At 36.5% G+C, this 22,378-nt stretch overlaps 1 protein-coding gene and 1 pseudogene across 1 annotated transcript in view; both read right to left on the bottom strand.

Annotated features, from left to right (window-relative positions):
* The window catches only part of BAZ2B (bromodomain adjacent to zinc finger domain 2B), a 433,092-nt gene that overhangs the window by 285,225 nt on the left and 125,489 nt on the right, over positions 1 to 22,378 (bottom strand). The window lies entirely within an intron of this gene.
* LOC102951642 lies at positions 1,910 to 3,849 on the bottom strand (annotated as a pseudogene).

Consider the following 22,378-nt stretch of genomic DNA (forward strand, 5'->3'; position numbering starts at 1 on the left):
CTTGCATTGGATAAGAAGTTTCTGTTACTGTAAATTCAGCAAATAATAATTAGAAATCATTTTTTAAAATTTAAGTATCCGTATTAGAAATATTCCAGATAAAATGGTTAACATACTTTCCCTTCCTCCTTCAATAACACTCTGTCTTTTTTCCTAATACTCAGAATCATCTAAAAAAATCAATTAGATATTTCCTATGTATTAGTTTTATAACTGTAGTACAAGTGATGTCCGCATTAAATGAACTAGACTTTGTCCCTGTGCTTAATGGAAGCAATAAGACTTCTTTCAGTTTTCCTCATCTCTCTCTTATTAGAAATCTTACCACTTGTGACCTGCTTGCTACCTGAATGCTTACTTAAGATTAATCTTTTTAAGGGTGCCTGGCTGGCTCAGTCTGAAGAGCATGTGACTCTTGATCTTGGAGTTGTGAGTTTGAGTCCCACATAGGGTATAGAGATTACTTAAAAAAATAAAAAAACTTAAAAAAAATAATTGTCTTTTCAAAACCTTGGCCTAAATAAATGACTTTTTCCCTTGCATGCCTACTCATTCTGTATTTTTAGCAAAAGTCACCCTTATGTTGTTCACTCACAAACTTCTCAACTAAGTATGAGTAAAGCAGATTTAATACTCAGAATTTAAATGTATTTAATAAATGATTTTATGTGTGGTAAAGATGCAGGTTATTATTTTTAGGATACTATACTTATTTCACAATTACAGCCTTATTATTAAAATATCATATTAAACTTGAAAACCCACTGCGAATTGTTAATTTATTGATGATCTAGAGTTTGTAGTAATTATAGCATGATTAGAAGTTTACGTCTGCTACAGCAAAAAAGGATTTGTAAAGATCAAGACTAAAAGTATTACTTAAACCTTGAAAATATCTGCCTTCATTTTGTTTTGTTTTTTGTGTGTGTGGAAGGTGCTGGACTATATACAAATCTGCTGAATGGAAGTAATCAAATCACCTAATTCTACATACAATTCAGAATTTTTTTTGGCAAATTGCTGCTAAGCTTATTATTAAGCTACCTTAAAGGTGTTAACTAATCTCCAGTTGAACAAGTTCATCAACTTCAGGCTTATAAATTTCCTACTTAAAAAAAAAAAAAAATTAAGCAAGTTCACTAACTATTCTCCCTGATATGTATCCAAATACCACTAGTATATATGAATTGGTCATTTTGAATATTAAAACGTATCATAAGGATAACTAAAAATATATTGAAAAATTAAAACTATTCAACATAAAATATATTTAGACTGGGATAATATAAACTCTAAAACTAAATAATATAAATGTGTAAAAGCTTGAATTTAGATGCTCAGTTAAATTTTGATCCTACAAGGTTTTACGTGTTGAAATTCATTACTAAGAAAAGATAACTTCTCTCTCTCTCTCTTTTCCCTCAATTACATCTTCCACAATGCCAGTAGAGATCCTTTTCTAAAGCCTAAACCTGACTAAATCTAATCATGTCCCTCTCCTCCTTTCAAAAAACTTAACGAAAAAAAAAAAAAAAAACCCTCACTAATGTCCCATCACCTGCAAGATTCTTCATCACTTGCTAGCCTGATCTTCCAATATTATTTGCTAGCATTGTGCTTTCCCATTTTGCCCACGTGAACATATTTCAATTAATTCTTCAAAAATCTGCTAAGATTTCAACTTGTTTAAGCACTAATATTTATTGACTATGACTATATTACCAGTATTTTTTTAATGTTTATTCATTTTTGAGAGAGACAGACAGACAGACAGACAGAACATGTGTGGGAGAGGAGCAGAGAGAGCACAGAATCCGAAGCGGGCTCCAGGCTCTGAGCTGTCAGCACAGCCCCGATGCAGGGCTCGAACCCACAGACTATGAGAACATGACCAGAGCCGAAGTCAGATGCTCAACCAACTGAGCCACCCAGGCACCCCAACTATATTACCAATTTTAAGGTCCAGGGCTATGTGTTATAAATATGTAACTTTTAGATGATAAAATGCAGCCCTTGCCTTCAGAGTAGAACAATATGGTGACTTTCTCCCTAAAATATTACCCATCTCACAGTTACCTTCTTCAGAGCTACCTCTTTACATTAAATCTAATTTTTCTGATGCATTTATCATCCTCTACTGTAATTATTTACAAGACTGTTTAAGTTCGAATTATTTTCAGTGATCATGAATGAGATGAAAACCATCTCAGAATACGTGTGTGTCTGACTTCAGAGTAGGTTTGTTTCCTGGCCAAAGCCTACTATAAATCTAAGATGTTCAACGTCTTGTCTGTTCTACTGGCTCTTGGCAAAACTTCTGAGACCTTCGAGAAAAGCAATGTATTCCTGGTGCTCCCCAGGCAGTGCTGAGCTCCACCAACTCACCTGCAAAAGTGTTATCCACCCCTCCGGCTGCCACAAAATCCATCAGGTAGTTATATAAGGCCCAGCCCAAGGAATTGGTGTTGAGTGTGTAATTTGTGTTCTTCCATGCAGATTCGCCAATGGACTGAAAGCTCACCTCACTGATGGAGAAAATGTCGCTCTCGTCCTCCTCTTCTTGCCCAACCTCATCTTCTGGATAGTGACAGTCCAGGAATAGGGCCTTCTTACCAGCATTCTTTTAACTTCAACCATGAAATTAGGAGTGGACAATTCAGGTTCCTGTTCTTCAACCTTCTCCCTCAGGGAAGGATCCTCCTCCCCATCAGATGTTGGCAGGATGCTATTGTTAATGTTGAAAGTGACACTGATCTCTTCTTCAGCAACTTTCCACATTAATTTGACTTCTGTCCCATTCACTTCCAGCTCCTAACCTCCAGACATCTTGGGGAGGGACTTAATGCTTCTGTATCTTTTTTCTCCTTAATTTCATCATCCAGGGATGCAACAAAAGCTTTGTCTTCCTGGTTGTGCAGCATGCGGCAGCTGCAGCCACAGGGCCCTCGAGAGCTCAGGAGGCCCTGCTGATCCAGCCCATCTGCAGGTGAGGGGGCCTCAAGTGCCCCATACAAGGCCAGGCATGGCTGCAGCAGAGGCCAAGGCAGAGGGGCTGGGCTGGTCACAGAAGCTCCCCCCCCCACCAAAGAGCTGGGAACGCTAGGGAGCCCAGATCATGAGGCACTCAGTACAGCAGAGGCAACATCGGGGCCATAGACACGTGTGGGCACAAAGGATGACCCAAGTGGAAGATCCCAGCCCACGCCCCACTGTAAATACCCTATTTCAAACTTTTTCATTATCATAGTATTTGTTATAGTGATCTGTGATCAGTGATCTTTGATATTATGATTATAATTGTTTTGAGGTGCCATGAACCATGCCCATACAAGATGATGAACTTAATAAATGCTGGATGTGTTCTGATTGCTCCACTGATGGACAGATCTCCTGTCTCCTTCTCTCAACTTGGGCCTATTCCCCAAGACACAACAATATAGAAATTAGACCATTTAATAACCTTACAATGGTGTCTAAGTGTTAAAGGGAAAGGAATGTCTCCTACTTTAAATTGAAAGCAAAAATGATTACGCTTAATGATGAAGGCATGTTGAAAGCTGAGGCAGGTCAAAAATTAGGGCTCTTGTGCCAAACAGCCAAGTTGTAAATGTAGAGGAAAAGTTCTTGAAGGAAATTAAAACTGCTACACTAAAGAACACATGAATGATAAGAAGTGAAACTACATTATTGCTGATATGGAGAAAGTTTTAGTGATTTAGACAGAAGATCAAACCAGTCAAAAAATCCCTTTAAGCCAAAGCCTAATCCAGTGCAAGGCACTAACTCTTCAATTGTATGAAGACTGAGAGAGGAAAGGAGGTCGCAGAAGAAATGCTGGAAGCTAGCAGAGGTTGGCTCATGAGATTTAAGGAAAGAAGCCATCTTCATAACATAAAAGCATCAGGTGAAGCAGCAAGTGCTGATGTAGAAGCTGCAGCAAGTTATCCAGAAGATCTAGCTAAGAGAATTAAAGAAGATGCCTACACTAAACAACATATTTTTCAATGTAGACAAATAGCGTTCAATTGGAAGATGTCATCTAGGACTTTCACAGCTAGAGAGGAGAAGTCAATATCTGGCTTCAAACCTTGAAAGGACAGATTGACTCTTGTTAGGGACTAACACAGCTGGTGACTTGAAGTTGAAGCCAATACTGATTTGCCATTCCCAAACTCCTAGGCCCTTAAGAATTACGCTACATCTACTCTGCCTATGCTCTATAAATGAAACAATAAAGCCTGGATGATAGCACATCTGTTTAAAACATTGTGTACTGAATTAAGCCCACTGTTGAGAACTATTGCTCAAAAAAAAGATTCCTTTCAAAGTATTACTGCTCATTGACCATGCACCTGGTCACTACAGAGCTCTCATGCTGCTGTCATGCTTGCTTATACAATATCCATTCTGTAGCCAATGGATCAAGGAGTAATTCTGACATTCAAGTCTTACTATTTTTTTTAATGTTTATTTCTTCTGAGAGGGAGAGAAACAGCGTGAGTGTGCAAGCAGGGGAAGGACAGAGAGAGAAGGAGAGAGAAAGAATCCCAAGCTCACAGCATAGAGCCCAACTCAGGGCTCCATCCCACGAACCATGAGATCATGACCTAAGCTGAGTTGCTCGGGGTGCCTGGGTGGCTCAATCAGTTAAGTCAATCCCTGCTTAGGATTCTCTCTGCCCCTCCACTGCTCGCTCACATGTTCTCTCTCTCTCTCTCTCAAAATTAATAAACATTTAAAAAACATAAATAAATCGCTTACCTTCGAGAAGAAAAAAGGGTCAGACGCTCAACTGACTGAGCCACCCAGACACCCCGACATTTTACATTTTAAAAGTTGATTTTAGGGGGACCTGTGTGGTTCAGTCAGTTAAGCATCAGACTTTGGCTCAGGTCATGATCTCACGGCTCATGAGTTTAAGCCCCACGTGGGGCTCTGTGCTGACAGCTCAGAGCCTGGAGCCTACTTTAGATTCTGTGTCTCCTTCTCTCTCTGCCCCTCTGCCTCTCATGCTCTCTCTCTCTCTCAAAAATAAGTAAACATTAAAAAATTAAATTAAAATAAAAGCTTATTTTAAAACATTTATTTCTTGACATGATAAGTAACAGTCTTAACTACATCTAATAATATTTTCAATACCTTCTCAGAATTTAAGATCTGCATTTTTCAGGGTTCACTTAAATAGTATGTGTGAAAATATATTGACCACAGTAGGCTTATATCACATAATATCAAATCTCATTCCCTAGAAAACATGTGTTATTGTAATACCTATGAATGAAAAGCACATTATAAACATCTAAAGATACAGCAGCACAGAATAGATAGTAGTCTAACCATTCACAAGAATGAAAAGCTCTTTTCCAAGCTGTTAGAAAGGCTCTTTCTCGGGGCGCCTGGGTGGCGCAGTCGGTTAAGCGTCCGACTTCAGCCAGGTCACGATCTCGCGGTCCGTGAGTTCGAGCCCCGCGTCAGGCTCTGGGCTGATGGCTCGGAGCCTGAAGCCTGTTTCCGATTCTGTGTCTCCCTCTCTCTCTGCCCCTCCCCCGTTCATGCTCTGTCTCTCTCTGTCCCAAAAATAAAAAAAAAAAAAAAAAGAAAGGCTCTTTCTCAATAGCTTTTTAGGCAAATGAACAAGTCTGAAGCAAATGAGAGTTAAGTTTTCAGGTTATTTTTCCTCCTAGCCAACCGACCTTACACTGCATATCTTTAAAACAGGAGTTGTAAATTAAACACAACTACAGGTAAAGAATTAGACTCCTCATTAATTTCAGTTGATGGCTGCTTTGCCAATTTCCCTAGTCCACTTCTGTTTCTATGGTAACAAAGGTAGACTCAAGAAGCAGAAGCAAATATTTTAAGTTAACAGTTATGTGGGGAGAGTCAAGTACTGAATGGCATATACAGTAATTTAATTTTAAGAAATAATCTAAACTATGAAAAGGAAGAAGGGAATCACAGTTCATTTAATCTAAAAGCAACTCAAAAGGAGGAGTCTGCCAGTCCAGTATTTTTTCCTTGATTATCTTCACAGAAAAATATTTTCATTTTCATTTAACTTCTCTAAAAAATCTGGTCCCACTCCCACTATGGGTGGCCAAAAAAACAAAACCCTAAACTCACCAAGTGTCCAGATTTACTTTCTAACACAAAACTCATACTACTAGCATGAAGGCTTTAAAATATGATAGCGTATTTTGTGATCTTAACTAGGGCTCCATTTTAGACTGTGATTTTCTTTGAAACAGCTGATTCTAATATGACCTTTTATTTTTAAGCAAAGCAACTATATTTAAGAATGAAAACAAACCTATTAATACTGGTATGAATCTTTCATATATATGCATATAATGAAATACATATTTATCTGGAATACGAATTTCTCTAGCAGAGTTTCTAAATATTTCTGGGATCATCTTAAGTTTGAGTATCTAAAATCCTGAATTAGTTAAATCCTTTCAACTGTTTATTCTTTTCTAAGTTGCTTTAAGTTCAAATTTTTCTTTTTCCTCTCTCAAAACATTTTCACTCCAAAGAGTCTATATTTCTGTCTCTGTCTCTGTCTCTCTCTCATTACTCTGGGGGAAGCAAAAAGCCATGTCAGAAGGAGCACTATGGAAATGACCATGTGGCAAAGAACTGAGGCTGCCTGCCAAAAGCCAACAAGGAACTGTCAATAAAAATGTGAGCTTGGCATCCAATTCTCCAGCACCAGTAGAGCTTTGAGGTAACTGCTGTCCCAGCTGGAAGCCTGATAGCTACCTCAAAAGAGATGCTGAGTTAAAACAACCTAAGTCAATCCCAGTTTCCTGAGCCACAGAAATTAAAATACAAAGATTAGTGGAAAAAGCAGGTTGGAAAATGATACATACAGAATAATGATATGTAAGGTTTTCAAACATGCCATATAATGCTACTAAACATGAGTATTTTGCTAAATTTGATAATCAATAGGATATTATTCATCTTTTTATTTCCTCCCACCCCAACTCTGTGAGTTCCTTGCCTACAGCAAATACTTTTAATAAGTAAAGGACAAAGTAAAGCATTAAGATGTAATGCAGTTTGGCCAAAATTCATACCTAATGGGCTTGCTCTTACTGCTAAGGGAAACAAACTTTAAGCCCCTACCTCTATGAGAGAACTAAGTAATAAAAAGTAAATGTTCATTTATAAAATACGTCAACTGCTAACCTGTAAACATCAGAAAACAAAGTATATCCAAAATCTACATTTTGACCACTATTTTCCAGAGTCAACATACAAACTTTGGCCAAATGTTTTCATCTTTATCTACAGACAATTTGGAATGTACCTCTGTTTAGTTCTATGCATCCAAATATTACCTCTCTATTAAGAATGTTCCTATTGAACAAAAACAGACACTCAGATCAATGGAACAGAATAGAGAATGCAGAAATGGACCCACAAACGTATGGCCAACTAATCTTTGACAAAGCAGGAAAGAATATCCAATGGAATAAAGACAGTCTCTTCAGCAAATGGCGCTGGGAAAACTGGACAGTGACATGCAGAAAAATGATTCTGGACCACTTTCTTACCCCATACACAAATATAAACTCAAAATGGATGAAAGACCTCAATGTAAGACAGGAAGCTATCAGAATCCTTGAGGAGAAAGCAGGCAAAACCTCTTTGATCTTGGCCGTAGCAACTTCTTGCTCAACACATCTCCAGAGGCAAGGGAAACAAAGCAAAAATGAACTATTGGGACCTCATCAAAATAAAAAGCTTATGCACAGTGAAGGAAACAATCAGTAAAACTAAAAGGCAACCAATGGAATGGGAGAATATATTTGCAAATGACAGATCAGATAAAGGGTCAGTATACAAAATCTATAAAGAATTATCAAACTCGACACCCAAAAAACAAATAATCCAGTGAAGAAATGGGTAAAAGACATGAATAAGCACTTCTCCAAAGAAGAAAACCAGATGGCCAACTGACACATGAAAAAATGGTCAACATCACTCATCATCAGGGAAATACAAGTCAAAACCACAATGAGATACCACCTCACACCTGTCAGAAAGGCTAACATTAACAACTCAGGGAACAACAGATGTTGGTGAAGATGCGAAGAAAGAGGATCTCTTGTGCATTGTTGGCGGGAATGCAAGCTGGTGCAGCCACTCTGGAAAACAGTATGGAGGTTCCTCAAAAAATTAAAAATAGAACTACCCTATGAACACAGCAATTGCACTACTAGGTATTTATCCAAGGGATTACAGGTGTGCTGTTTCAAAGGGACACATGCACCCCAATGTTTATAGCAGCATTATCAACAATATCCAAAGTATGGAAAGAACCCATATGTCCATCAATGGATGAATGGATAAAGAAGATGTGGTATATATATATATCATATATATATATATATATATATATATATGGTATATATATATATATACGTGGTATATATATATATATATCATATATATATATATATATATACACACAATGGAGTATTACTTGACAACCAAAAGGAATGAAATCTTGTTATTTGCAACTACGTGGATGGAACTAGAGGGTACTGTGCTAAGCGAAATTAGTCAGAGAAAGACAAATATCATATGACTTCACTCATATGAGGATTTTAAGACACAGAACAGATGAACACAAGGGAAGGGAAGCAAAAATAATATAAAAACTGGGAGGAGGATGAAACATAAGAGACTCTTAAATATGGAGAACAAACAGAGGGTTACTGGAGGGGTTCTGGGAGGGGGGATGGGCTAAATGAGTACAGGGGATTAAGGAATCTACCCCTGATATCATTGTTGTACTATATGCTAACTAACTTGGATGTACATTTAAAAAAATAAATTAAATTAAAAGAAAAAAAGAAACAAAGAAGGTCAAATATGGAAGCATGGAAAACATAAAAATTATATTTTTATTCAAGTAACACATGCACATTGTGGAAAAGTCAAAAGGTGTAGTTAATCACAAAATAAGCTCACTACCAATAAGCACATTTTCACATTTTGCTGCATGTCATTCTAGGCTTTTTATGTATAATCTATACATAAATATATAACTTTTGAAAATAGGCAGATTCAAAAGTGCCATCAAATTTTAGGGTTAGTAGAAATTGCATTCTGTTGACAAGAGGTTTGTTTTCACCATGTACAGCAATGCCCTTTAAATTTGGGAACTTCTGTATCATTCAGATGTGTACTTTTGCAGTTGTAAAAAGTATCAGATTCTAAAAAAAAAAAAAAAAAAGTGTTCCTAAGAGAAAAAATGTATAAGACTTTTTAGCAAAAGCAAAAAAGGGTTACAGATGGCCTATCCAGGACATCATAATAAATTATCAGTGCCTTTCTTTTTTTCTGGGGGGGGGGGGTGGTGGTGGTAAAATATACATAACATTTACCATTGTAACCATTTTAAAATGTACATTTAAGCATTTAAAATTAGGTACATTCACAATGTTGTGTAACCATTACCACCACCCATTTTCAGGCCTTTTACCATCTGTAAAATTTCCAGAGAATAAAGAAATTAAACTTGTAATCTTTTATTTACTTAAAAAAATTTTTTTTAATGTTCATTGTATTTTTGAGAGAGAGAGAGAGAGAAACAGAGCACAAGCAGGCGAGGAGCAGAGAGAGAGAGAAGGATATACAGAATCTGTAACAGGCTCCAGGCTCCAAGCTGTCAGCACACAGTGGGGCTTGAAATCACGAACTGTGAGATCTTGACTGGAGCCAAAGTCGGCACTTAACCAACTGAGCCATCCAGGTGCCCCAAATCTCAGGACCACAAAGTGCCACAAAGTCAGGACGTTTTAAGACCCCAGTTTGTATAATTAAGGCAAATATTTGGCAAATTAGACTAATTTAATAAATTTGGTTTTTAAAAGAAGTTATGGTGTTAACCAAACAAGCTAACATTAATCCCATACAATGTTTATAATTTTGAAAAATATAAACTCCTATGTTCAACTAAATTGAATCATTATTCTGGCAAATTTTTATTTCAACAGTAACTATGCTTTGTAGCTTGGCAGCTTTAAGGTAATTTTTAATATAATTTATTGTCAAATTGGTTTCCATACAACACCCAGTGCTCATCCCACAAGTGCCCTCCTCAATGGCCATCACCCACTTTCCCCTCTCCCCCAACTCCCATCAACCTTCAGTTTGTTCTCTGTATTTAAGAGTCTCTTATGCTTTGCCTCCTTCCCTCTAACTTTTTTTTTTCCTCCTTTCCCTCCTCATGGTCTTCTGTTAAGTTTCTCAAGATCCACATATGAGTGAAAACATATGATATCTGCCTTTCTCTGACTGCCTTATTTCACTTAGCATAATACCCTCCAGTTCCATCCATGTTGCTACAAATGGCCAGATTTCATTCTTTCTCATTGACAAGTAGTATTCCATTGTATATATAAACCACAACTTCTTTATCCATTCATCAGTTGAGGTACATTTAGGCTCTTTCCAGAATTTGGCTATTGTTGAAAGTGCTGCTATAAACATTGGGGTACATGTGCCCGTAAGCATCAGCACTCCTATATCCCTAGGGTAAATTCCTAGTAGTGTTATTGCTGGGTCATAGGGTAGTTCTATTTTTAGATTTTTGAGGAACCTCCACACTATTTTCCAGAGTGGCTGTACCAGTTTGCATTCCCATGAAGGTAATTTTCAAGATCTTTAGGTAATCAAAAAACCTCGGAGTGGTATTAAATTGAGTTGATTATGTATGCCCAGGTGACTCAGTTGGTCAAGTGTCTGACTTTGGCTCAGGTCATGATCTCATGGTTAGTGGATTTGAGTCCCGTGTTGGGCTCTGTATGGGTGCAGAGCCTTCTAGGGATTCTCACTCTCTCCTCTCTCTGCCCCTCCGCAGCTCAAAATCTCTCTCTTTCAAGATAACTTAAAAAAATTTTTGAGTTGATTAAATGATTATTAGATACATAATTTCTAAAGTAAAATACTGAAACATCAATTACTAAGCATAGTTGTATGCTTATATGCTTTTGCTTCTTTTTAAAAAAAATTTTTTTTAATGTTTATTTCTTTTTGAGAGAGAGATACACAGAGTGTGAGCAGGGGAAGGGTAGAGAGAGAGATAGACACAGAAACCAAAGCAGGCTCCAGGCTCTGAGCTGTTAGCACAAAGCCCAATACGGGGCTTGAACTCACAGACCGTGAGATCACGACCTGAGCGGAAGTCGGAGGCTTAACTGACTGAGCCACCCAGGCACCCCTACATATTTTTGCTTCTTATTTTAATATTGATAAGCTATTGTTTTGAGTCATGTTAATGAAACTGCTCATTTTTGCCACTTTGAGGTGTAAAACAGATGAATGTGTGGCTGTAAAAAGTTGTGTTGCACATGCTCATGAGCTCTGCCTAGTCTGCTAAAATGCTGGTGCACGGCAGACAGGTCTCAATTATTCACCCCTAACTTTTCACTGTGAAACAGAAATCACTTAGTTTGACTAAAAGGTACAGTCAATAATGAGTAGTTGAGACTACATTAGGAGTAACAGTGACAGAGAAGTACAAATGGGTATGTGCATTTATTTCTCAAAAAAAAGAAAAAAAAAGAAAAAAAAAGTTTTATCCTAAAGGAGGGATTCTCGGGTTTTTCGGTCTCCTGGTCCTTTTCTACTCATAGAACTTACTGAAGACTTCAAAGAACTTTTATTTTATGTTGAATATAGCTATTGAAATGTACCATATTGGAAATTAAAAATGAGAAATAATTTTAAATATTTATTGACATATTTGAAGACAGCAATGATGAATGCTTTGTATATTAACATAAATAACATCTTAGTATTGTTATGAAGACAGTTTTGAGCTCATAGATCCCCTTAAAGAGAACCACTGACCTGTAGTAAAGTGTCCATTTATTTCAGAATATGAAAGACAATAAATAAAGGATCTAAATTGGAAAGTGAACCTTATTGGTTTTGATCGATAATAGCCAACTCAGAACAACAGATATGAAACATTTTAAATTTTAGTAAATTACATTCAATGTTGATGGACTTGCCTCCTTGGGGTAATTATTAATATCTTCATCTTCATATGAAAGGCTATTTTACACCTTCTATATCAGAAATGCTATGTTTTACCAGAATAATTTTCTGTGCATTATTTGACTTTATTAAGTCCTTGATTATATAGAGAAAAATTAAAAAAATAAAGATTCCTCCTCACTTATGAATCAGCAAAAGTATTATCTTCTATGTTTATTTCTTTAACTTTTTTTAAAGTTTATTTCTTTTGGGGGAGGGGGGAAGAGACAGAGGGAAAGAGGTAGACTCCCAAGCAGGCTCTGCACTGTCAGTGCAGAACTCAACGCAGGGCCCAAACCCATGAACTGTGAGATAGTGACCTGAGCCAAAACCAAGACCCAGATAATTAACTGACTGAACCACCCAGGCACCCTTTCTATGTTTATTTTTACTGCTACTTTGATTAAATAGATAACCAAATACTGTTTCTCAGGCATCCAGGTATCCTTTTTGAAGGATGATCATAATAATCTTAAAGATTTTTCTTGATTACCCCCAAAAGACTGGTCTTACTATGAGGTATGGCTGATTATTTTCATAGGAGCAGGCAACAATGTTAACCAGCCTCTTTGAGTTTGTTTTTGCATGTCTTAGTAAAGTCTATACACTTATTGTCCAACTACTATCGCTACCAAATAAACTCAAGGAGGCTGGACCAGACTTGTGGGGAAATCAAGAAAAATCTTTAAGATTATTATGATCATCCTTCAAAAATCTTAGCAAAACCATTCCTTCTAAACAATTCAAATAGAAATATGATTCCCTAGTAAACAGAAACATATGATTATCTGTAAAAATTAAGAATACACAAATTAAAATTATTCCCATTAAAAATACAGTAAGGAGAGCCTCGATGGTTCATTCAGTTGAGTGTCCAACTCTTGATTTCAGCTCAGGTCATGATCCCAGGGTCATGGGATCAGGCCCCACATTGGGCTCCACTCTCAGCATGCATCCTGCTTAAGATTCTCCAACTCTCTCTCTCTCTCTCTCGCTCTCGCTCTCGCTCTGCCCCTCTCCCATGCTCATGCACATTCTCTCTCTCTCTCAAAATAAAAAATATTGGATAAAAGAATACAATAAAAAATAGGTGCCTGGAGGCGCCTGGGTAGCTCAGTTGGTTAAGCGTCCAACTCTTGGTTTCAGCTCGAGTACTGATCTTGTGGTTCTTGAGTTGGAGACCTGTGTCAGATTCTGTGCTGGCCAGCGTGGAGCCTGCTTGAGATTCTATGTCTCCCTCTCTCTCTGTTTTCCCCTGCTCACAATCTCAATGTCTCTCTCTCTCTTTCAAAAATAAATAAGTATTAAAAAAAAAAAAAGGAGGCTGGCTGGCTCAGTGGGAAAAGCATACAACTCTTGTTCTCAGGGTTGTGAGTTTGAGCCCCACACTGAGTATAAAGATTAGTAAAAAAAAAATAAACTTCTACTAAATTTTTTTTAACATGTATTCATTTTTTGAGAGACAGAGAGAGAGCACAAGCAGGGGAGGGGCAGAGAGAGAGGGAGACACAGAATCCGAAGCAGGCTCCAGGCTCTGAGCTGTCAGCACAGAGCCCGACACAACTCAAACTCATGAACCCCGAGATCATGACCTAAGCCGAAGTCAGACACTTAACTGACTGCGCCACCCAGCAACCCCCCCGACAAAAAATAAACTTTTAAAAAAAGAATAAAAAAAATTATCAAAGTCCAGTGCAAGGAGCATAAAATAGTACATTTTCTCCTGAGGAGCATTTCATGAATATGTGAAAGAGAGTTTTAAAATCTGAATAAAATTGCATTCATTCACATAATCCCTCCCAAAAATCTACCCAAAAGGACTAAAACCAGTACAAAAAATGCCATCATCAAAGAAGTACGGGAAAATACCAACACTATAAGAAGAATCTGAATCTATACACATATGCCCCAAGAATAAAAGGTGGAGATTTTAGGAAATAAGAATATTCTGAAATGTCCCAACCCATAACTTGTAGAATCAAAGTTTAGGGATATGGAAGGCCTGTAAGAGAAGTGGGAATCGCAGAGTTTGACACTCAGGTTCACATTGCAGAAAGACATCAAGGGCTACCTTTTGGCCTCATGGTTTTAATTTTCCTCAACCTGTGATTAGGTTTGAAAAGGAAACAGCTTTAAAGTGATGATGAAATCTGACTAAGCAGATACAAGTGCTAACTCGCCACACAAACCTCATAATCCACAGTACTACAGGGTAGCCATTATCCCCGTGCTGATATTCCCCATCCACAGGTATGCCAGGCTCTCCCTGAAGCAGGGGAACTGTTAAAATCAAAGGTTGACTCTCAAACATAGGGATCACAGGTATACCCACAACACAGATCTCAAGAGGTTCAGCAAAAAAGCTCTAGGAGAAAACTATATATCTTGTTGCCAGTTCATCTTGTTGCTTATCCGAAATGTTAAAAACCATCAACATCTAAGCCTCTATCTACCCCAATTATAAAATGAAAAACAAACTTAAAAAACACTAAGGTAAACAGAGAAAGCCATCAAGAATTACCAAATTGCCCATGCATTTAAATAAATTTCAACTTCCTTCCTGAATTTTTTAAAAGTCTTAATAAAAATAGATGAATACTTGCTTAGCATGATTTTCAAGAACATATGTAACAAACCAAAAGTATCACAGACAATGATGAGGTATTTGAAGCATTTCAAAATTCAGAAAAAGAAAATAAGGGTGTGCTCAGTGTTAACACTGATACTAGTCAACTTCATTTTATTCTTTACACAGAAAAATAAAGTTATAAATATTAGAAGTGTGGCAGCAAAACTATTTGCATAAGATATGATTACATATCTGGAAAACCTTGAGAATCAACTGAAAAATTATTAGAAACAATAGGAAAACTGAGTAACTCAGGGGCATCTAGGTGGCTGTGTCAGTTAAGCATCTGACTCTTGATTCTGGCTCCAGTTATGAACTTACAGCTATGAGATCAAGTCCTGTGACAGGCTCCATGCCCAGCATGGATTTGCTCTCCCTCTCCCCCTGTCCCTCATGCATGCTCTCGCTCCCTCTCAAAAAAGAAAGAAAGAAAGAAAGAAAGAAAGAAAGAAAGAAAGAAAGAAAGAAAGAAAGAGAAGGAAGAGAAGGAAGGGAGGAAGGAAGGGAGGAAGGAAGGGAGGATGGAAGGAAGGAAGGAAGGAAGGAAGGAAGGAAGGAAGGAAAAAAAAAAAGAGAAAGTTGAGTAATTCAATCAATAGCCAGTAGGAATTACTCCACAATAGTTTGGGGAAAACTGAATAGTCTCGTGGGAAAAAAAAATAAAGCTCGGAGTTCACACCTTATTTTCACTTAAATAGATTCCATCTACAATAAACATTCTGGTGTAAAGCAAAACAAACCTTGAAGCTACACATAAAAAGGAATGAAACATTGGTCTTCTAAATACCTATACTTCTTCCTGTCCTGAAAACGACAATCTTGGGGGGAAAATTCTACAATAAATTTCAGAAAAGAAAGGAAGAAGAAGGAAAGGAAAAAGAGAAGAAAGGAGAAAGAAAAAACTAACCTAGCAGAATGTGCTAGGGCTTGCTCATAGAAGTTCACAAGAGTCAACTGTTAAAATTTTCAGGAATTTTGCAGTTGTTAAACACAGTCATTATTAAAAATTAAATTATATAAACTTACCATTCAATAAATTATTTTGAAAATAAGGTAGGGGTGCCTGGGTGGCTCAGTTGTTTGAGCGTCCCACTTTGGCTCAGGTCATGATCTCACAGCTCGTGAGTTTGAGCCCCGTGTCAGGCTCGGTGCTGACAGCTCAGAGCCTGGAGCCTGCTTCGGATTCTGTGTCTCCCTCTCTCTCTGCCCCTAACCCACTTGCATTCTGTCTCTGTCTCTCTCAAAAAATAAATAAACATTAAAAACTTTTTTTTAATAAAAATAAGGTAATAAGCACTCAAAACTTATCACTTCCTAATTATCTTACCACATTTTATTAATCTCTATGCTGTTGAGGTTATTTACACCTATTGTATCAGTTTGATACAGATACTGTGTAATAATTGTATGCCTGCACTTCTCAACTCTGCTCAGGGGTATTAAGTTGTTGGAATGAAATAGGCCATGTCAGGAGTTCTAACACCAGAGAAAAGAGCACACACTATAAATCAAGGCTCCCACCACCAGGCACACAAACCGGTTGTTAATATTTACCAGAATACCATTTCATATATGTAAATCATTCATTATACTTTGACCCAGCAATTCAATCTCCAGGAATGTTTCCTACTGAAATATATCAGATTATGAAAAAAGGCTTAGTGATGTTTGAGGTTAAATTATTTCATTATATATATCTTAACCAAAAACAATCTAAATGCCCCAAACTTGGGTAATTGAATAAATTATTATATACTGTTTGAAAATATTTAATGACATGAGAAAAAATGCTCATGATATAATCCAAAAAAGAGCTAATGAAGTAAAAAAAAAAAAAAAAAAAAAAAAGCAGAATGAAAATCTACATGTATAATAGCTACTCTGGAAAAGAAAAAAATACACACACAAATACATTTTTTTAAAAAAATCAGAAATTAAAACTTTGTTTTATGAAAAAAACAGCAAAAAGGCATTTCTAGTTGAAGAATTTCTGATATTTGTAAGTTAAACTCTGAAATTTCTTTCTGTCAAAGCTCCAGTCTCACTGCTGTACATACCCACATCTTCTCATTCCCTCTAATTACAGAGCGACCCCTCCTTCTAGTTAATGTTAATCAGTATCATATGGGTAAGGAACCCATGTCTTCCCACTTCTCACAGAATTTCTGAATTATATCCCTTGCTCCTAGACCTTCATTCTTATCATTACAAAAGTCATTTTCAAGCCACATTTCCTTCTTAGAAACTTCCCAATTTCTTTTCCTTTCCCTTAAAAAAAAACAAAAAAACAAAAAAACAGAAAACTATCTAAACTCCATGTTCCTATTTCTTTAGCTTTAGTCCAAACTACTTGACTAAAACTATTATGGCCAAAGTCACCAATGTCCTTTTTGCCTAATTCAATAGGATTTTTTTGATTTGTTCTTACTCGTTACCACAAAAACATTTCACTCCATGTCTGCTCCCGTCATTTTTTTCTTAGAAGTGAGGTTCATGGAACACACTTGCTGTTTTTTCATTTATGAAGACTTTCATTTCATTAAATAAACTTCAATATAAAATAAAATAAAAATGCAAGTAATAGAGTTTTGGGCATTTGAAATTTTTATCTTAATACTTTTTCTGTATTTTTCAAAACTTTTAAGAATGTTATTAGTGAAAACTACACTTTTAATTTTGAAAAAGAAAAGTCCTTATATATCTAAAACATAATTATATGCCAATTGACCCTCAACTTTTAAAAAATGTTACCAAATAAACAACAAAATGAATATAAAGAAAATAATCAAAGGACAATTAAAATGTAAGAAGGAATAACAGGCAAGTTGTAGAGTTGCATGTACAATTCACTTTTATCATAAATAAGTATATAGCACAAATATAATAGAAGATCTGTTTGGTTTTTAAAGGTTCAAGTTGTATTCTCAAATAGTCATAATTCAGACATCTGATAAGTGTAACAGAATTATGTACCAGGATGATAACCCTACCTTATCAAGGAAAATTAATTTTTAATACACTCAGTATTATCTAATAAAATTAATATTTTTAGAAGGAATTCTATTACTCCTTAGTTATCTAGTTCAATGTTCCTTATAATAGAGATTTTTTTATACTCTAAGTGTTGAAGGAAAGTTGGACCCTTACCTTGGGCATTAAGGGTAGTTTTACTACAAAAAGAATGGGGAAGAGGGTGCCTGGGAAGAGGGTGCCTGGCTGGCTCAGTCAGTAGAGCATACAACTCTTGATCTTGGGGTCAGGATTCGAGCCTCATTGGCATGAATTTACTTAAAAAAAAAAAAGAATGGGAAGAATTATATGTCAAAAAACAAAATAAATATATGAGAAGTTACTATAAAAACTCCAGAGGTGCCTGGCTGGTTCAGTCGGAAGAGCATGGGGCTCTTCACTTGAGGTTGTGAGTTCGAGCCCCATGTTGGGTGTAGAGATGGCATAAATATATTTATAAACTAAAACACACACACACACACACACACACACACACCCCAAAAAACAAAAACAACCTCTGGGGAAGAGTGGATTTTTTAAGTTTAAAATGGAAACAATGTTTAAAATATATGAAGAAGTAATCAGTATTTCATATTTCTGTAAATAAAAACTATTAAAAAGCAAAAGAATTATAATAAATATAATAAAAGCATATCATTAATATTAGGAATTTATAAATAGGTTATAATAAATATATTAAGACCTCTGGGCGGTAACAGGCAATGTCAAAGACAAACCACAAAAGAGAAACAGGTTAAAGTACTGAAAAAATGCTCATTGTAACCAGTCACAGAAATGCAGATTAAATAAGGTACAATTTTTTTGCAATTGGATTGGCAATGGCTAATAATGATGAATATAACCCAATCCAATGAAGGTGTTAGTAAAACAGGCACAGTCATATACCATTAGTGAGATACTGTAAACCCATACAATCCTTTTAAAAGCCAAGTTCACAATACATATATTAAGAGCCTTAAAACATTCCCAGCCTTTGATCCAGTAATTGCATTTTTAGGAATTTATCTTATGAAATGATGTCACACAGCCACAAATAAAAGTACTCTGCATAAAAATGTTCATTGAAGCATCATCTATAAAGGTTGGAAGTAGTGAATCAATCCATCTGTATGCACAACCATGTGCTCCATTATTAGCATTCCACTGTAGCACAAGGGAAGAATCAGATAACCATGTGAGGAGGCAGAGGGTTGAGAAGATTTCAAAAACATAACTCTTCACAAGAGTCTTAGAAAAGAAGCAGATTTTACCAAGCAGAAAGAGAGGGAATAAAAATTGCATACAGGGAACATCATGTACAAAATCGTGGATTCATGAAAGTCTATCCTCAGGGATCCATAAAAACTATGGTTTGTTTGTAGTATGTTTAGAACCTGCTGCTTCCTACCTCCCAGTAGTTTTCAGAAAGTGATGTTTAGCAGTGGTTTAAACACATACAGAGCATCAGCACTCCTGTATCCCTTGGGTAAATTCCTAGCAGTGCTATTCCCGGGTCATAGGGTAGATCTATTTTTAATTTTTTGAGGAACCTCCACACTGTTTTCCAGAGTGGCTGCACCAGTTTGCATTCCCACCAATAGTGCAAAATGGTTCCCGTTTTCCACATCCTCTCCAACATCTATACTCTCTTGATTTGTTCATTTTAGCCACTCTGACTGGCGTGAGGTAATATCTCAGTGTGGTTTTGATTTGTATTTCCCTGATGAGAGGGTGGCAGGTAGGGGAAAGTGGGTGATGGGCATTGAGGAGGGGACCTGTTGGGATGAGCACTGAGTGTTGTATGGAAACCAATTTGACAATAAATTTCACATTGAAAAAAAGATGTGAAAAATAAACCACATACTGAACAATAAATACAAACAAAAATGAAAAATATTAGGCTAACTGGATATGAGTATTCATCTTCATATAATGTGATACACCAGGAGGAAAGTAGAAGGGTTTTTAAAAACAGATGAGACTTTATCTTAAGCTAAACTCATCATGAGAGTGTTATGATATTAGAAACAATATCTAACTACTGTCAAGTGATAAGCTACAGGCAATCTCTTTTGTTCTTACCTTTACTATCTGGCATGGAGGAAATAAGAGTTCAACTACATCAAATTACTGTTATGGTCATAAGAAATAGATTTGCATGAAGGTAATACAATCTCCAACTTCCCCAAACTAGTTCAACTCCATTCCTTTAAATTATCATGTACCTCATATTTATCCTTCTGCCCATTCTATTTCTATTCGTTTAGTCACTACCACCTGACACTGGAATGTCTGCAGTAAGTCACTGGTCATTCTTTTAATAGTCTCTACTTTCTGTACATTTAACCGATTTCTTCCAAATCTATCTTTCTAAATTTTTAATCATATCATATCTCTGCTTAAAAATCTATTAGCTAACAGGGTGCCTGGGTGGCTCAGCCGGTTGAGAGTCCAGCTCTTGATTGTGGTTCTGATCATGATCTCACAAACATGTCACTGTTAGTGTAGAGCCAGCTTGGGATTCTCTCTCTCTCTCTGCCCCTTCTTGTTCACGTGCTCTCTCTCAAAATAAACAAACTTAAAAAAAAAGATCAATTAGTTAACCCAAACTCCCCTTTGTAACTTTATCTCCCACTATTTTCAAACGAATTTTAGTTAGGTTTCCCTCCATCCTCTCCTTCATTCAGGTTGCTGTTCTAAAATATCTACCACTTCCTTCAAAACCCAACTGAAGAGTCACTATCTCCTTGAACCCTTTTAATTCTAGACCAATTATTTCTTTTCTCTCTTTCTCTTTCTCTCTCTCTCTTTCTTCCTTTCTTTCTTTCCATTTTGGGGTATCAATAGCAATACTTAAGTATATAAACTATCTTGAACCATGCTACCTTCAATATATACTAAAGACTCATCTTATTGGGGGTTGGGGAGTGTGGGTAGGTCCTAGTCAGTAAGCTGTATCAAAATATAGTAAACATTATCTTTGACATTAACCATACTGGAGACAGATACATGATCCTTCAATAAGTACAACACAGCCAGTTTGCCAGCATTCGAACAGATGTCCAGAAACACATAGCTGGCCTGAATTTAGGAGCTATGATATTTAGTTGAGTTCCAGAAACACATAGCTGGCCTGAATTTAGGAGCTACAATATACCAAAAAAAAAAAAAAAAAAAAAAAAATCTATTAAGATATAAGAGCCACACTTAGTGTAAGATGCCACACTATGACAGCTACCCAGGAACAGAGAGTACCTGACTCTGGCATCCTGCCTGGAGACACCTTTACTGAATGAATGATGGTTATTGAAATTGTTTTTCCTTTCCCATCCTCAATTTTTCCTAACAGTTGAATTTCAATGGGTTAAAACCACAAAAGATGAGACTGTACTCTATGTACATCCTTTCACTCTGAGTAAATTATGACCTCCTTGAGCATATGCATTTTATTTCTGAGCACTTTGAATTGTTTCTAGTTACTAAGAAATAGATGCTGGCCTAATTCTTGTTTTCATTTTAATGATCAATTTATTTCACTAATAACTACTGCCTAATATGAGACTATTAGCACATCACAATAGTGTGAAACATGAAAAAATAAGTGATTTTTATTTGTTTCCATGGGCAATTACAGGATTACTTTTAGGTCTCTTGTGAAGTCCTGAGAGTAACAAATACAAAAATAAACATGCATTTTTGTCTGGGTACATGTAATTAATTTAGTTGGTACCTCTGGACTGAAGCTGAAACATACCAAATACTACCTACTAAGCATAAAATATTTGCAATAAATTGCAAAAAAATTACCTATTTCACAAAAAGTGTCCCTCATTAAGATGAAAAAGGTCAAATTCAAGGTACTATGTCAATAGAACATTTCAGGAGTGCCTGGGTGGCTCAACTGGTAAAGCATCTAACTCTTGATTTTGGCTCAGGTCATGATCTCACAGTTCGTGGGTTTGAGCCCCACATGGGGCTCTGCACACAGAGCATGGAACCTGCTTGGGATCCTCTCTCGCTTCTCTCTGCCCCTCCCCTGCTTGCTCACTCTTCACTCAAAAAAATAATAAAATAAAATAAATTAAAAAATAGAACATTTCATTAAAAACAACCACCCAAAAAACCCCCAAAATCTGGAAAATTCTAGTCACATTCTATTTGGCTTTCTCCTTCCCCTGATCCCCAGCATGCTTTAGTCCTATCCTCCCATTTCACACGTGGTACAAAAGCACTTACACATTCTTTAAGCCAATTCTTCTCTTTTGAATTTTGGCTGTACATCTATGAACAATCTTTCTGGAAAGGAAAGGGAAAAGAAAGCTTTCACCTAACTGGCCAAAGTATTACATGCTCTCTTCCTGGACGAAATGTTTATTGTTTACACAGCCCTTCCCTTACCCTTCAACTTCCTACTTCAAATCCCTAAGGTATGATTATAGGTAAGAGTTATTTTCTCAATAAGCTGCTGAAAATACTAATGACATTGCACAAGAATCTAATGCTATAGTACATAGGCCACAATGGAGAAAATCTTGAGACTTTCCAAGAGGACTCAATTGCATAACAATGCTCCTTTTCTCTTAACCCCATTTAAAAGCTTCTTTAAAGCTGTCTCCTCTCTTTGATATTGTTACTATCTACCTCCTAACAACACTTCCTTTAGCTCTGCAGTAACCTCTC

The sequence above is a fragment of the Panthera tigris genome, chromosome C1, assembly GCF_018350195.1.
Source record: "Panthera tigris isolate Pti1 chromosome C1, P.tigris_Pti1_mat1.1, whole genome shotgun sequence".
NCBI classification, from domain to species: Eukaryota; Metazoa; Chordata; class Mammalia; order Carnivora; family Felidae; genus Panthera; species Panthera tigris.